General features: G+C 35.5%; 5 non-coding genes across 5 annotated transcripts; all 5 read right to left on the bottom strand.

Moving 5' to 3' along the window:
* Positions 1 to 1744: 1744 nt before the first annotated feature.
* On the bottom strand, positions 1745 to 1817 carry TRNAF-GAA (transfer RNA phenylalanine (anticodon GAA)). Its single transcript has one exon. It is a non-coding gene; the product is annotated as a tRNA-Phe (tRNA).
* Positions 1818 to 3836: 2019 nt separating this feature from the next.
* On the bottom strand, positions 3837 to 3909 carry TRNAF-GAA (transfer RNA phenylalanine (anticodon GAA)). Its single transcript has one exon. It is a non-coding gene; the product is annotated as a tRNA-Phe (tRNA).
* Positions 3910 to 4808: 899 nt separating this feature from the next.
* On the bottom strand, positions 4809 to 4891 carry TRNAL-CAG (transfer RNA leucine (anticodon CAG)). The gene has a single exon. It is a non-coding gene; the product is annotated as a tRNA-Leu (tRNA).
* A 678-nt stretch (positions 4892 to 5569) lies between these two features.
* On the bottom strand, positions 5570 to 5642 carry TRNAF-GAA (transfer RNA phenylalanine (anticodon GAA)). The gene has a single exon. It is a non-coding gene; the product is annotated as a tRNA-Phe (tRNA).
* Positions 5643 to 7993: 2351 nt separating this feature from the next.
* TRNAF-GAA (transfer RNA phenylalanine (anticodon GAA)) lies at positions 7994 to 8066 on the bottom strand. Its single transcript has one exon. It is a non-coding gene; the product is annotated as a tRNA-Phe (tRNA).
* Between the last annotated feature and the right edge of the window lie 6672 nt (positions 8067 to 14738).

Here is a 14738-nt window from a genome sequence, read left to right as displayed (position 1 = left end):
ACAATGTGCATGCATAATGTTACATCAAGTTTTATTTGATATTAGATGCAAATAATTGGAGCAAAAAAGGAGACAAAAATTTAGAGAAAATATTTTAATGATTGTTAACTTTCAATGTGAAAACGTTTGTCCCAAAATGTGCTGAAACTTAGATGTCAGTATCGCATGCGCATTTCAGACTTTTTAATCTATGATTACCTACTTTTTCAGCTTTTGTTTATTAAGTACTGTTATGGTCTATTGAGGACTGAGGTAAACAATTATGAAATTAGATTTACCTGCAATTCAGTTTATAGAAATCTCCCAGAACAGCCCCACAGGATGTGGAATCTCCGACCTAATAGGGAAAGAGAACACAAAGAGGTGAAATACTCCTCCCCATTCACCGCCAATAGTATTTTTACGGTGCCAAGACAGCTATCATATGCACATAAAACCTATTTCACAATCCTAGAGTTCCGTTTATAGATGACAATTTCAGATTCACCCCAAAAACTCCCAGGTAGTCATAACTTTGGGATCAGGTTTTTTAAGGCCCATTGCTGAGTTTGGTTTGAGCCCCATCTAATCAATAACTGAAGGGAATCTGTATAGTTTCATGAAACGAAAAGGTGATGTCAGAAGTGGGATTTGAACCCACACCTCCAAGAGAGACTGCGACCTGAACGCAGCGCCTTAGACCGATCGGCCATCCTGACTTCTTGTGGATTTTGTACCTTAACTCTTTCCAAATTAGTCAGCAGAAATATGACCATCAATTGTCATTGAAAATTATTTTAAAATAATTAATATTACAGTTTTTATTTCTATACATTTGTTTAAACTATTAGTTATCAAGCCTATTTTGAGCTAAAAGGCCAAGCCCCATTTGTTAAAAAATATGACATGTATCACTTTATGCAGTAATAACTCTGGAATGCTTCTACATATCCCCGTAATTCTGAAAGTGTTTTTTGTGACACATTGTACTTTACATTAACTGTAAATTTAGGTCAATAAACTTTTAGTTTTTTTCTGTGAAAATATCTAAAGTTTGCTTAAAATTTTGAAATATTAGTCATTTTTATTCTTTGACTGCTTATAACCTTAAACCAACTTGTCTCAACGCAGAAAAACATTAATAAATAGCATTTTTCATGTGTGTACTTTTTGTCAGCATTAATTTTCAAACCTCCTTTTATTTTGTTAGGATGTTAGAAATTTTAGATTTCTCACAAAATGTGGTGATGCATCATATTTCTTCAGAAACTACCATTTGGCCACACAGCAGGGCTTTGAAAATAAGAGCACTATTCGGGTTTTGGAATGCAGATTTTGCAAGAATAGTTTGCGGTAAAATTTTCAGAGTACCAAACGTACCAAAACAGCAGAAACCCCCCCAAAGTGACCCCATTTTAGAAATTACTTCTCACAATGAATTCATATACACCACAGCATTTCATAGTCAAACATACATGGCTGAAATCATTCAGCTAGTGTCTGATACATGATGCCTGTATCAGCTATCCGGTTCCCATTAAATCCTCTTACAGCTTAGTGAAATGGAAATAAACAAAATAGAGGAAAAATTAAAAAAAAAAAATAATTTGCTCAAAAGGAAAAGCTCCCATTTCTCATCTTTTCAACATTTTATTTTCTGTAGATAGTTAAGATTTTTAGGCCTTTTTTCATTTTCTTTAAGTCATCAGCCCATGTGCTTTGTTCATTTTCTCCTTAAAATGTAAACAGTGAAGAAAAACTATGTTGCCGAAACCCGGAATCGAACCAGGGACCTTTAGATCTTCAGTCTAACGCTCTCCCAACTGAGCTATTTCGGCCAAACACAAACAACTTTAGGAGTGTTTGACACTCGGCAAATGTCAAGCGAAACCCCTGAAAATGTATATTTTTATTTTTGCTTTGACTAGTTTTTGCAGCATGATTTCTATTTGAAACTCCTGCCATTTTGTTGTACATGTTTAATAACTTTCATTAACTCTTTGTGAATGAGTAGAAAAAAAATGCAATTTTGACAGATTTTTTTACATTTCCAATTTGACTCTATTCACCACGTTCATTCTAACCCTGTGTTTATGAGACAGGTGATGGTTGCACATAAAACACAATGTGCATGCATAATGTTACATCAAGTTTTATTTGATATTAGATGCAAATAATTGGAGCAAAAAAGGAGACAAAAATTTAGAGAAAATATTTTAATGATTGTTAACTTTCAATGTGAAAACGTTTGTCCCAAAATGTGCTGAAACTTAGATGTCAGTATCGCATGCGCATTTCAGACTTTTTAATCTATGATTACCTACTTTTTCAGCTTTTGTTTATTAAGTACTGTTATGGTCTATTGAGGACTGAGGTAAACAAATATGAAATTAGACTTACCTGCAATTCAGATTATAGAAATCTCCCAGAACAGCCCCATAGGATGTGGAATCTCCGACCTAATAGGGAAAGAGAACACAAAGAGGTGAAATAATCCTCCCCATTCACCGCCAATAGTATTTTTACGGTGCCAAGACAGCTAACATATGCACATAAAACCTATTTCACAATCCTAGAGTTCCGTTTATAGATGACAATTTCAGATTCACCCCAAAAACTCCCAGGTAGTCATAACTTTGGGATCAGGTTTTTTAAGGCCCATTGCTAAGTTTGGTTTGAGCCCCATCTAATCAATAACTGAAGGGAATCTGTATAGTTTCATGAAACGAAAAGGTGATGTCAGAAGCCACACCTCCAAGAGAGACTGCGACCTGAACGCAGCGCCTTAGACCGATCGGCCATCCTGACTTCTTGTGGATTTTGTACCTTAACTCTTTCCAAATTAGTCAGCAGAAATATGACCATCAATTGTCATTGAAAATTATTTTAAAATAATTAATATTACAGTTTTTATTTCTATACATTTGTTTAAACTATTAGTTATCAAGCCTATTTTGAGCTAAAAGGCCAAGCCCCATTTGTTAAAAAATATGACATGTATCACTTTATGCAGTAATAACTCTGGAATGCTTCTACATATCCCCGTAATTCTGAAAGTGTTTTTTGTGACACATTGTACTTTACATTAACTGTAAATTTAGGTCAATAAACTTTTAGTTTTTTTCTGTGAAAATATCTAAAGTTTGCTTAAAATTTTGAAATATTAGTCATTTTTATTCTTTGACTGCTTATACCCTTAAACCAACTTGTCGCAACACACAAAAACATTAATAAATAGCATTTTTCATGTGTGTACTTTTTCTCAGCATTAATTTTTAAACCTCCTTTTATTTTGTTAGGATGTTAGAAATGTTAGATTTCTCACAAAATGCGGTGATGCATCATATTTCTTCAGAAACTACCATTTGGCCACACAGCAGGGCTTTGAAAATAAGAGCACTATTCGGGTTTTGGAATGCAGATTTTGCAAGAATAGTTTGCGGTAAAATTTTCAGAGTACCAAACGTACCAAAACAGCAGAAACCCCCCCCCCAAAGTGACCCCATTTTAGAAATTACTTCTCACAATGAATTCATATACACCACAGCATTTCATAGTCAAACATACATGGCTGAAATCATTCAGCTAGTGTCTGATACATGATGCCTGTATCAGCTATCCGGTTCCCATTAAATCCTCTTACAGCTTAGTGAAATGGAAATAAACAAAATAGAGGAAAAATTAAAAAAAAAAAATAATTTGCTCAAAAGGAAAAGCTCCCATTTCTCATCTTTTCAACATTTTATTTTCTGTAGATAGTTAAGATTTTTAGGCCTTTTTTCATTTTCTTTAAGTCATCAGCCCATGTGCTTTGTTCATTTTCTCCTTAAAATGTAAACAGTGAAGAAAAACTATGTTGCCGAAACCCGGGATCGAACCAGGGACCTTTAGATATTCAGTCTAACGCTCTCCCAACTGAGCTATTTCGGCCAAACACAAACAACTTTAAGAGTGTTTGACACTCGGCAAATGTCAAGCGAAACCCCTGAAAATGTATATTTTTATTTTTGCTTTGACTAGTTTTTGCAGCATGATTTCTATTTGAAACTCCTGCCATTTTGTTGTACATGTTTAATAACTTTCATTAACTCTTTGTGAATGAGTAGAAAAAAAATGCAATTTTGACAGATTTTTTTACATTTCCAATTTGACTCTATTCATCATGTTCATTCTAACCCTGTGTTTATGAGACAGGTGATGGTTGCACATAAAACACAATGTGCATGCATAATGTTACATCAAGTTTTATTTGATATTAGATGCAAATAATTGGAGCAAAAAAGGAGACAAAAATTTAGAGAAAATATTTTAATGATTGTTAACTTTCAATGTGAAAACGTTTGTCCCAAAATGTGCTGAAACTTAGATGTCAGTATCGCATGCGCATTTCAGACTTTTTAATCTATGATTACCTACTTTTTCAGCTTTTGTTTATTAAGTACTGTTATGGTCTATTGAGGAATGAGGTAAACAAATATGAAATTAGACTTACCTGCAATTCAGTTTATAGAAATCTCCCAGAACAGCCCCATAGGATGTGGAATCTCCGACCTAATAGGGAAAGAGAACACAAAGAGGTGAAATAATCCTCCCCATTCACCGCCCATAGTATTTTTATGGTGCCAAGACAGCTAACATATGCACATAAAACCTATTTCACAATCCTAGAGTTCCGTTTATAGATGACAATTTCAGATTCACCCCAAAAACTCCCAGGTAGTCATAACTTTGGGATCAGGTTTTTTAAGGCCCATTGCTAAGTTTGGTTTGAGCCCCATCTAATCAATAACTGAAGGGAATCTGTATAGTTTCATGAAACGAAAAGGTGATGTCAGAAGTGGGATTTGAACCCACGCCTCCAAGAGAGACTGCGACCTGAGCGCAGCGCCTTAGACCGCTCGGCCATCCTGACTTCTTGTGGATTTTGTACCTTAACCAACTTGTCGCAACACACAAAAACATTAATAAATAGCATTTTTGATGTGTGGACTTTTTGTCAGCATTAATTTTCAAACCTCCTTTTATTTTGTTAGGATGTTAGAAATGTTAGATTTCTCACAAAATGCGGTGATGCATCATATTTCTTCAGAAACTACCATTTGGCCACACAGCAGGGCTTTGAAAATAAGAGCACCATTCGGGTTTTGGAATGCAGATTTTGCAAGAATAGTTTGCGGTAAAATTTTCAGAGTACCAAACATACCAAAAACAGCAGAAACCCCCCCCCAAAGTGACCCCATTTTAGAAATTACTTCTCACAATGAATCCATATACACCACAGCATTTCATAGTCAAACATACATGGCTGAAATCATTCAGCTAGTGTCTGATACATGATGCCTGTATCAGCTATCCGGTTCCCATTAAATCCTCTTACAGCTTAGTGAAATGGAAATAAACAAAATAGAGGAAAAATTAAAAAAAATAATAATTTGCTCAAAAGGAAAAGCTCCCATTTCTCATCTTTTCAACATTTTATTTTCTGTAGATAGTTAAGATTTTTAGGCCTTTTTTCATTTTCTTTCAGTCATCAGCCCATGTGCTTTGTTCATTTTCTCCTTAAAATGTAAACAGTGAAGAAAGATTATGCTGCCGAAACCCGGGATCGAACCAGGGACCTTGAGATCTTCAGTCTAACTCTCTCCCAACTGAGCTATTTCGGCCAAACACAAACAACTTAAGGAGTGTTTGACACTCGGCAAATGTCAAGCGAAACCCCTGAAAATGTATATTTTTATTTTTGCTTTGACTAGTTTTTGCAGCATGATTTCTATTTGAAACTCCTGCCATTTTGTTGTACATGTTTAATAACTTTCATTAACTCTTTGTGAATGAGTAGAAAAAAAATGCAATTTTGACAGATTTTTTTACATTTCCAATTTGACTCTATTCACCACGTTCATTCTAACCCTGTGTTTATGAGACAGGTGATGGTTGCACATAAAACACAATGTGCATGCATAATGTTACATCAAGTTTTATTTGATATTAGATGCAAATAATTGGAGCAAAAAAGGAGACAAAAATTTAGAGAAAATATTTTAATGATTGTTAACTTTCAATGTGAAAACGTTTGTCCCAAAATGTGCTGAAACTTAGATGTCAGTATCGCATGCGCATTTCAGACTTTTTAATCTATGATTACCTACTTTTTCAGCTTTTGTTTATTAAGTACTGTTATGGTCTATTGAGGACTGAGGTAAACAAATATGAAATTAGACTTACCTGCAATTCAGATTATAGAAATCTCCCAGAACAGCCCCATAGGATGTGGAATCTCCGACCTAATAGGGAAAGAGAACACAAAGAGGTGAAATAATCCTCCCCATTCACCGCCAATAGTATTTTTACGGTGCCAAGACAGCTAACATATGCACATAAAACCTATTTCACAATCCTAGAGTTCCGTTTATAGATGACAATTTCAGATTCACCCCAAAAACTCCCAGGTAGTCATAACTTTGGGATCAGGTTTTTTAAGGCCCATTGCTAAGTTTGGTTTGAGCCCCATCTAATCAATAACTGAAGGGAATCTGTATAGTTTCATGAAACGAAAAGGTGATGTCAGAAGCCACACCTCCAAGAGAGACTGCGACCTGAACGCAGCGCCTTAGACCGATCGGCCATCCTGACTTCTTGTGGATTTTGTACCTTAACTCTTTCCAAATTAGTCAGCAGAAATATGACCATCAATTGTCATTGAAAATTATTTTAAAATAATTAATATTACAGTTTTTATTTCTATACATTTGTTTAAACTATTAGTTATCAAGCCTATTTTGAGCTAAAAGGCCAAGCCCCATTTGTTAAAAAATATGACATGTATCACTTTATGCAGTAATAACTCTGGAATGCTTCTACATATCCCCGTAATTCTGAAAGTGTTTTTTGTGACACATTGTACTTTACATTAACTGTAAATTTAGGTCAATAAACTTTTAGTTTTTTTCTGTGAAAATATCTAAAGTTTGCTTAAAATTTTGAAATATTAGTCATTTTTATTCTTTGACTGCTTATACCCTTAAACCAACTTGTCGCAACACACAAAAACATTAATAAATAGCATTTTTCATGTGTGTACTTTTTCTCAGCATTAATTTTTAAACCTCCTTTTATTTTGTTAGGATGTTAGAAATGTTAGATTTCTCACAAAATGCGGTGATGCATCATATTTCTTCAGAAACTACCATTTGGCCACACAGCAGGGCTTTGAAAATAAGAGCACTATTCGGGTTTTGGAATGCAGATTTTGCAAGAATAGTTTGCGGTAAAATTTTCAGAGTACCAAACGTACCAAAACAGCAGAAACCCCCCCCCCAAAGTGACCCCATTTTAGAAATTACTTCTCACAATGAATTCATATACACCACAGCATTTCATAGTCAAACATACATGGCTGAAATCATTCAGCTAGTGTCTGATACATGATGCCTGTATCAGCTATCCGGTTCCCATTAAATCCTCTTACAGCTTAGTGAAATGGAAATAAACAAAATAGAGGAAAAATTAAAAAAAAATAATAATTTGCTCAAAAGGAAAAGCTCCCATTTCTCATCTTTTCAACATTTTATTTTCTGTAGATAGTTAAGATTTTTAGGCCTTTTTTCATTTTCTTTAAAGGGAACCTGTCACCTGAATTTGGCGGGACTGGTTTTGGGTCATATGGGCGGAGTTTTCAGGTGTTTGATTCACCCTTTCCTTACCCGCTGGCTGCATGCTGGCTGCAATATTGGATTGAAGTTCATTCTCTGTCCTCCATAGTACACGACTGCACAAGGCAAGATTGCTTTGCGCAGGCGTGTACTATGGAGGACAGAGAATGAACTTCAATCCAATATTGCAGCCAGCATGCAGCCAGCGGGTAAGGAAAGGGTGAATCAAACACCTGAAAACTCCGCCCATATGACCCAAAACCAGTCCCGCCAAATTCAGGTGACAGAGTCCCTTTAAGTCATCAGCCCATGTGCTTTGTTCATTTTCTCCTTAAAATGTAAACAGTGAAGAAAAATGATGTTGCCGAAACCCGGGATCGAACCAGTGACCTTTAGATCTTCAGTCTAACGCTCTCCCAACTGAGCTATTTCGGCCAAACACAAACAACTTTAGGAGTGTTTGACACTCGGCAAATGTCAAGCGAAACCCCTGAAAATGTATATTTTTATTTTTGCTTTGACTAGTTTTTGCAGCATGATTTCTATTTGAAACTCCTGCCATTTTGTTGTACATGTTTAATAACTTTCATTAACTCTTTGTGAATGAGTAGAAAAAAAATGCAATTTTGACAGATTTTTTTACATTTCCAATTTGACTCTATTCATCACGTTCATTCTAACCCTGTGTTTATGAGACAGGTGATGGTTGCACATAAAACACAATGTGCATGCATAATGTTACATCAAGTTTTATTTGATATTAGATGCAAATAATTGGAGCAAAAAAGGAGACAAAAATTTAGAGAAAATATTTTAATGATTGTTAACTTTGAATGTGAAAACGTTTGTCCCAAAATGTGCTGAAACTTAGATGTCAGTATCGCATGCGCATTTCAGACTATTTAATCTATGATTACCTACTTTTTCAGCTTTTGTTTATTAAGTACTGTTATGGTCTTTTGAGGAAAGAGGTAAACAAATATGAAATTAGACTTACCTGCAATTTAGTTTATAGAAATCTCCCAGAACAGCCCCATAGGATGTGGAATCTCTGACCTAATAGTGAAAGAGAACACAAAGAGGTGAAATAATCCTCCCCATTCACCGCCCATAGTATTTTTATGGTGCCAAGACAGCTAACATATGCACATAAAACCTATTTCACAATCCTAGAGTTCCGTTTATAGATGACAATTTCAGATTCACCCCAAAAACTCCCAGATAGTCATAACTTTGGGATCAGGTTTTTTAAGGCCCATTGCTAAGTTTGGTTTGAGCCCCATCTAATCAATAACTGAAGGGAATCTGTATAGTTTCATGAAACGAAAAGGTGATGTCAGAAGTGGGATTTGAACCCACGCCTCCAAGAGAGACTACGACCTGAACGCAGCGCCTTAGACAGCTCGGCCATCCTGACTTCTTGTGGATTTTGTACCTTAACTCTTTCCAAATTAGTCAGCAGAAATATGACCATCAATTGTCATTGAAAATTATTTTAAAATAATTAATATTACAGTTTTTATTTCTATACATTTGTTTAAACTATTAGTTATCAAGCCTATTTTGAGCTAAAAGGCCAAGCCCCATTTGTTAAAAAATATGACATGTATCACTTTATGCAGTAATAACTCTGGAATGCTTCTACATATCCCCGTAATTCTGAAAGTGTTTTTTGTGACACATTGTACTTTACATTAACTGTAAATTTAGGTCAATAAACTTTTAGTTTTTTTCTGTGAAAATATCTAAAGTTTGCTTAAAATTTTGAAATATTAGTCATTTTTATTCTTTGACTGCTTATACCCTTAAACCAACTTGTCGCAACACACAAAAACATTAATAAATAGCATTTTTCATGTGTGTGCTTTTTGTCAGCATTAATTTTCAAACCTCCTTTTATTTTGTTAGGATGTTAGAAATGTTAGATTTCTCACAAAATGCGGTGATGCATCATATTTCTTCAGAAACTACCATTTGGCCACACAGCAGGGCTTTGAAAATAAGAGCACTATTCGGGTTTTGGAATGCAGATTTTGCAAGAATAGTTTGCGGTAAAATTTTCAGAGTACCAAATGTACCAAAACAGCAGAAACCAAAGTGACCCCATTTTAGAAATTACTTCTCACAATGAATTCATATACACCACAGCATTTCATAGTCAAACATACATGGCTGAAATCATTCAGCTAGTGTCTGATACATGATGCCTGTATCAGCTATCCGGTTCCCATTAAATCCTCTTACAGCTTAGTGAAATGGAAATAAACAAAATAGAGGAAAAATTAAAAAAAAAAATAATTTGCTCAAAAGGAAAAGCTCCCATTTCTCATCTTTTCAACATTTTATTTTCTGTAGATAGTTAAGATTTTTAGGCCTTTATTCATTTTCTTTAAGTCATCAGCCCATGTGCTTTGTTCATTTTCTCCTTAAAATGTAAACAGTGAAGAAAAATGATGTTGCCGAAACCCGGGATCTTTAGATCTTCAGTCTAACGCTCCCCCAACTGAGCTATTTCGGCCAAACACAAACAACTTTAGGAGTGTTTGACACTCGGCAAATGTCAAGTGAAACCCCTGAAAATGTATATTTTTATTTTTGCTTTGACTAGTTTTTGCAGCATGATTTCTATTTGAAACTCCTGCCATTTTGTTGTACATGTTTAATAACTTTCATTAACTCTTTGTGAATGAGTAGGAAAAAAATGCAATTTTGACAGATTTTTTTACATTTCCAATTTGACTCTATTCATCACGTTCATTCTAACCCTGTGTTTATGAGACAGGTGATGGTTGCACATAAAACACAATGTGCATGCATAATGTTACATCAAGTTTTATTTGATATTAGATGCAAATAATTTGAGCAAAAAAGGAGACAAAAATTTAGAGAAAATATTTTAATGATTGTTAACTTTGAATGTGAAAACGTTTGTCCCAAAATGTGCTGAAACTTAGATGTCAGTATCGCATGCGCATTTTAGACTTTTTAATCTATGAGTACCTACTTTTTCAGATTTTGTTTATTAAGTACTGTTATGGTCTATTGAGGAATGAGGTAAACAAATATGAAATTAGACTTACCTGCAATTCAGTTTATAGAAATCTCCCAGAACAGCCCCATAGGATGTGGAATCTCCGACCTAATAGGGAAAGAGAACACAAAGAGTTGAAATAATCCTCCCCATTCACCGCCCATAGTATTTTTATGGTGCCAATACAGCTAACATATGCACATAAAACCTATTTCACATTACTAGAGTTCCGTTTATAGATGACAATTTCAGATTCACCCCAAAACCTCCCAGGTAGGGTTGAGCGAAACGGATCGTTCATTTTCAAAAGTCGCCGACTTTTGGCAAAGTCGGGTTTCATGAAACCCGACCCGATCCCTGTGTGGGGTCGGCCATGCGGTACGCGACTTTCGCACCAAAGTCGCGTTTCGTATGACGCGCTTGTCGCCATTTTTTTCAGCCAATGAAGGGGCGTGGGCAGAGTGATGACATAGGTCTTAGGGGCGTGGACGCCTATCGCCATGTTGTCGCTTGTGCGCTGTAGCGATTTGCACTGTGTAACACCAGCTTTTCAGTTCAGGGACGGACGGACGGACGGAGGAGAGAGAGAGAGAGAGAGAGAGAAAAAAAAAAATTACCATTGGCTTTGCATTGGGTTTCGTGTTTCGGTCGATCCTCGACTTTTCGCCATAATCGGCCGATTTCCCTCGACTCGACTTTTGAGATAGTCGGGTTTCGCGAATCCCGGCTCGCCCCTAAAAAAGTCAAGGTCGCTCAACCCTACTCCCAGGTAGTCATAACTTTGGGATCAGGTTTTTTAAGGCCCATTGCTAAGTTTGGTTTGAGCCCCATCTAATCAATAACTCAAGGGAATCTGTATAGTTTCATGAAACGAAAAGGTGATGTCAGAAGTGGGATTTGAACCCACGCCTCCAAGAGAGACTGCGAACTGAACGCAGCGCCTTAGACCGTTCGGCCATCCTGACTTATTGTGGATTTTGTACCTTAACTCTTTCCAAATTAGTCAGCAGAAATATGACCATCAATTGTCATTGAAAATTATTTTAAAATAATTAATATTACAGTTTTTATTTCTATACATTTGTTTAAACTATTAGTCATCAAGCCTATTTTGAGCTAAAAGGCCAAGCCCCATTTGTTAAAAAATATGACATGTATCACTTTATGCAGTAATAACTCTGGAATGCTTCTACATATCCCCGTAATTCTGAAAGTGTTTTTTGTGACACATTGTACTTTACATTAACTGTAAATTTAGGTCAATAAACTTTTAGTTTTTTTCTGTGAAAATATCTAAAGTTTGCTTAAAATTTTGAAATATTAGTCATTTTTATTCTTTGACTGCTTATACCCTTAAACCAACTTGTCGCAACACACAAAAACATTAATAAATAGCATTTTTCATGTGTGTACTTTTTGTCAGCATTAATTTTCAAACCTCCTTTTATTTTGTTAGGATGTTAGAAATGTTAGATTTCTCACAAAATGCGGGGATGCATCATATTTCTTCAGAAACTACCATTTGGCCACACAGCAGGGCTTTGAAAATAAGAGCACTATTCGGGTTTTGGAATGCAGATTTTGAAAGAATAGTTTGCGGTAAAATTTTCAGAGTACCAAACGTACCAAAACAGCAGAAACCCCCTCCCAAAGTGACCCCATTTTAGAAATTACTTCTCACAATGAATTCATATACACCACAGCATTTCATAGTCAAACATACATGGCTGAAATCATTCAGCTAGTGTCTGATACATGATGCCTGTATCAGCTATCCGGTTCCCATTAAATCCTCTTACAGCTTAGTGAAATGGAAATAAACAAAATAGAGGAAAAATTAAAAAAAAATAATAATTTGCTCAAAAGGAAAAGCTCCCATTTCTCATCTTTTCAACATTTTATTTTCTGTAGATAGTTAAGATTTTTAGGCCTTTTTTCATTTTCTTTAAGTCATCAGCCCATGTGCTTTGTTCATTTTCTCCTTAAAATGTAAACAGTGAAGAAAAATTATGTTGCCGAAACCCGGGATCGAACCAGGGACCTTTAGGCTATGTTCACACTTTGCGGATTTCTCTGCGGATCCGCAGCGGATTTGACCGCTGCGGATCCGCAGCAGTTTCCCATAAGTTTACAGAACAATGTAAACCTATGGGAAACTAAAAACGCAGTGCACATGCTGCGGAAAAAACCGCGCGGAAACGCTGCGGATTACATTCCGCAGCATGTCACTTCTTTTCTGCGGATTTTCACCTGCTCCAATAGAAAACTGCAGATGAAAATCCGCAGAAGAAACCACAGTAAAAACCGCGATAAATCCGCAGTGAAAACGCGTTGCGGTTTTCACTGCGGATTTTGGAATTCTGCTGCGGAAAAATCCGCAGTGGAATCTGCAAAGTGTGAACATAGCCTCAGATCTTCAGTCTAACGCTCTCCCAACTGAGCTATTTCGGCCAAACACAAACAACTTTAGGAGTGTTTGACACTCGGCAAATGTCAAGCAAAACCTCTGAAAATGTATATTTTTATTTTTGCTTTGACTAGTTTTTGCAGCATGATTTCTATTTGAAACTCCTGCCATTTTGTTGTACATGTTTAATAACTTTCATTAACTCTTTGTGAATGAGTAGAAAAAAATGCAATTTTGACAGATTTTTTTAAATTTCCAATTTGACTCTATTCATCACGTTCATTCTAACCCTGTGTTTATGAGACAGGTGATGGTTGCACATAAAACACAATGTGCATGCATAATGTTACATCAAGTTTTATTTGATATTAGATGCAAATAATTGGAGCAAAAAAGGAGACAAAAATTTAGAGAAAATATTTTAATGATTGTTAACTTTGAATGTGAAAACGTTTGTCCCAAAATGTGCTGAAACTTAGATGTCAGTATCGCATGCGCATTTCAGACTATTTAATCTATGATTACCTACTTTTTCAGCTTTTGTTTATTAAGTACTGTTATGGTCTTTTGAGGAAAGAGGTAAACAAATATGAAATTAGACTTACCTGCAATTTAGTTTATAGAAATCTCCCAGAACAGCCCCATAGGATGTGGAATCTCTGACCTAATAGTGAAAGAGAACACAAAGAGGTGAAATAATCCTCCCCATTCACCGCCCATAGTATTTTTATGGTGCCAAGACAGCTAACATATGCACATAAAACCTATTTCACAATCCTAGAGTTCCGTTTATAGATGACAATTTCAGATTCACCCCAAAAACTCCCAGATAGTCATAACTTTGGGATCAGGTTTTTTAAGGCCCATTGCTAAGTTTGGTTTGAGCCCCATCTAATCAATAACTGAAGGGAATCTGTATAGTTTCATGAAACGAAAAGGTGATGTCAGAAGTGGGATTTGAACCCACGCCTCCAAGAGAGACTACGACCTGAACGCAGCGCCTTAGACAGCTCGGCCATCCTGACTTCTTGTGGATTTTGTACCTTAACTCTTTCCAAATTAGTCAGCAGAAATATGACCATCAATTGTCATTGAAAATTATTTTAAAATAATTAATATTACAGTTTTTATTTCTATACATTTGTTTAAACTATTAGTTATCAAGCCTATTTTGAGCTAAAAGGCCAAGCCCCATTTGTTAAAAAATATGACATGTATCACTTTATGCAGTAATAACTCTGGAATGCTTCTACATATCCCCGTAATTCTGAAAGTGTTTTTTGTGACACATTGTACTTTACATTAACTGTAAATTTAGGTCAATAAACTTTTAGTTTTTTTCTGTGAAAATATCTAAAGTTTGCTTAAAATTTTGAAATATTAGTCATTTTTATTCTTTGACTGCTTATACCCTTAAACCAACTTGTCGCAACACACAAAAACATTAATAAATAGCATTTTTCATGTGTGTGCTTTTTGTCAGCATTAATTTTCAAACCTCCTTTTATTTTGTTAGGATGTTAGAAATGTTAGATTTCTCACAAAATGCGGTGATGCATCATATTTCTTCAGAAACTACCATTTGGCCACACAGCAGGGCTTTGAAAATAAGAGCACTATTCGGGTTTTGGAATGCAGATTTTGCAAGAATAGTTTGCGGTAAAATTTT

Source organism: Ranitomeya imitator, chromosome 10 (assembly GCF_032444005.1).
Source record: "Ranitomeya imitator isolate aRanImi1 chromosome 10, aRanImi1.pri, whole genome shotgun sequence".
Taxonomy (NCBI): Eukaryota; Metazoa; Chordata; class Amphibia; order Anura; family Dendrobatidae; genus Ranitomeya; species Ranitomeya imitator.
The sequence above is the reverse complement of the archived record's forward strand: the minus strand, read 5'-3'. Positions and strand labels throughout refer to the sequence as shown.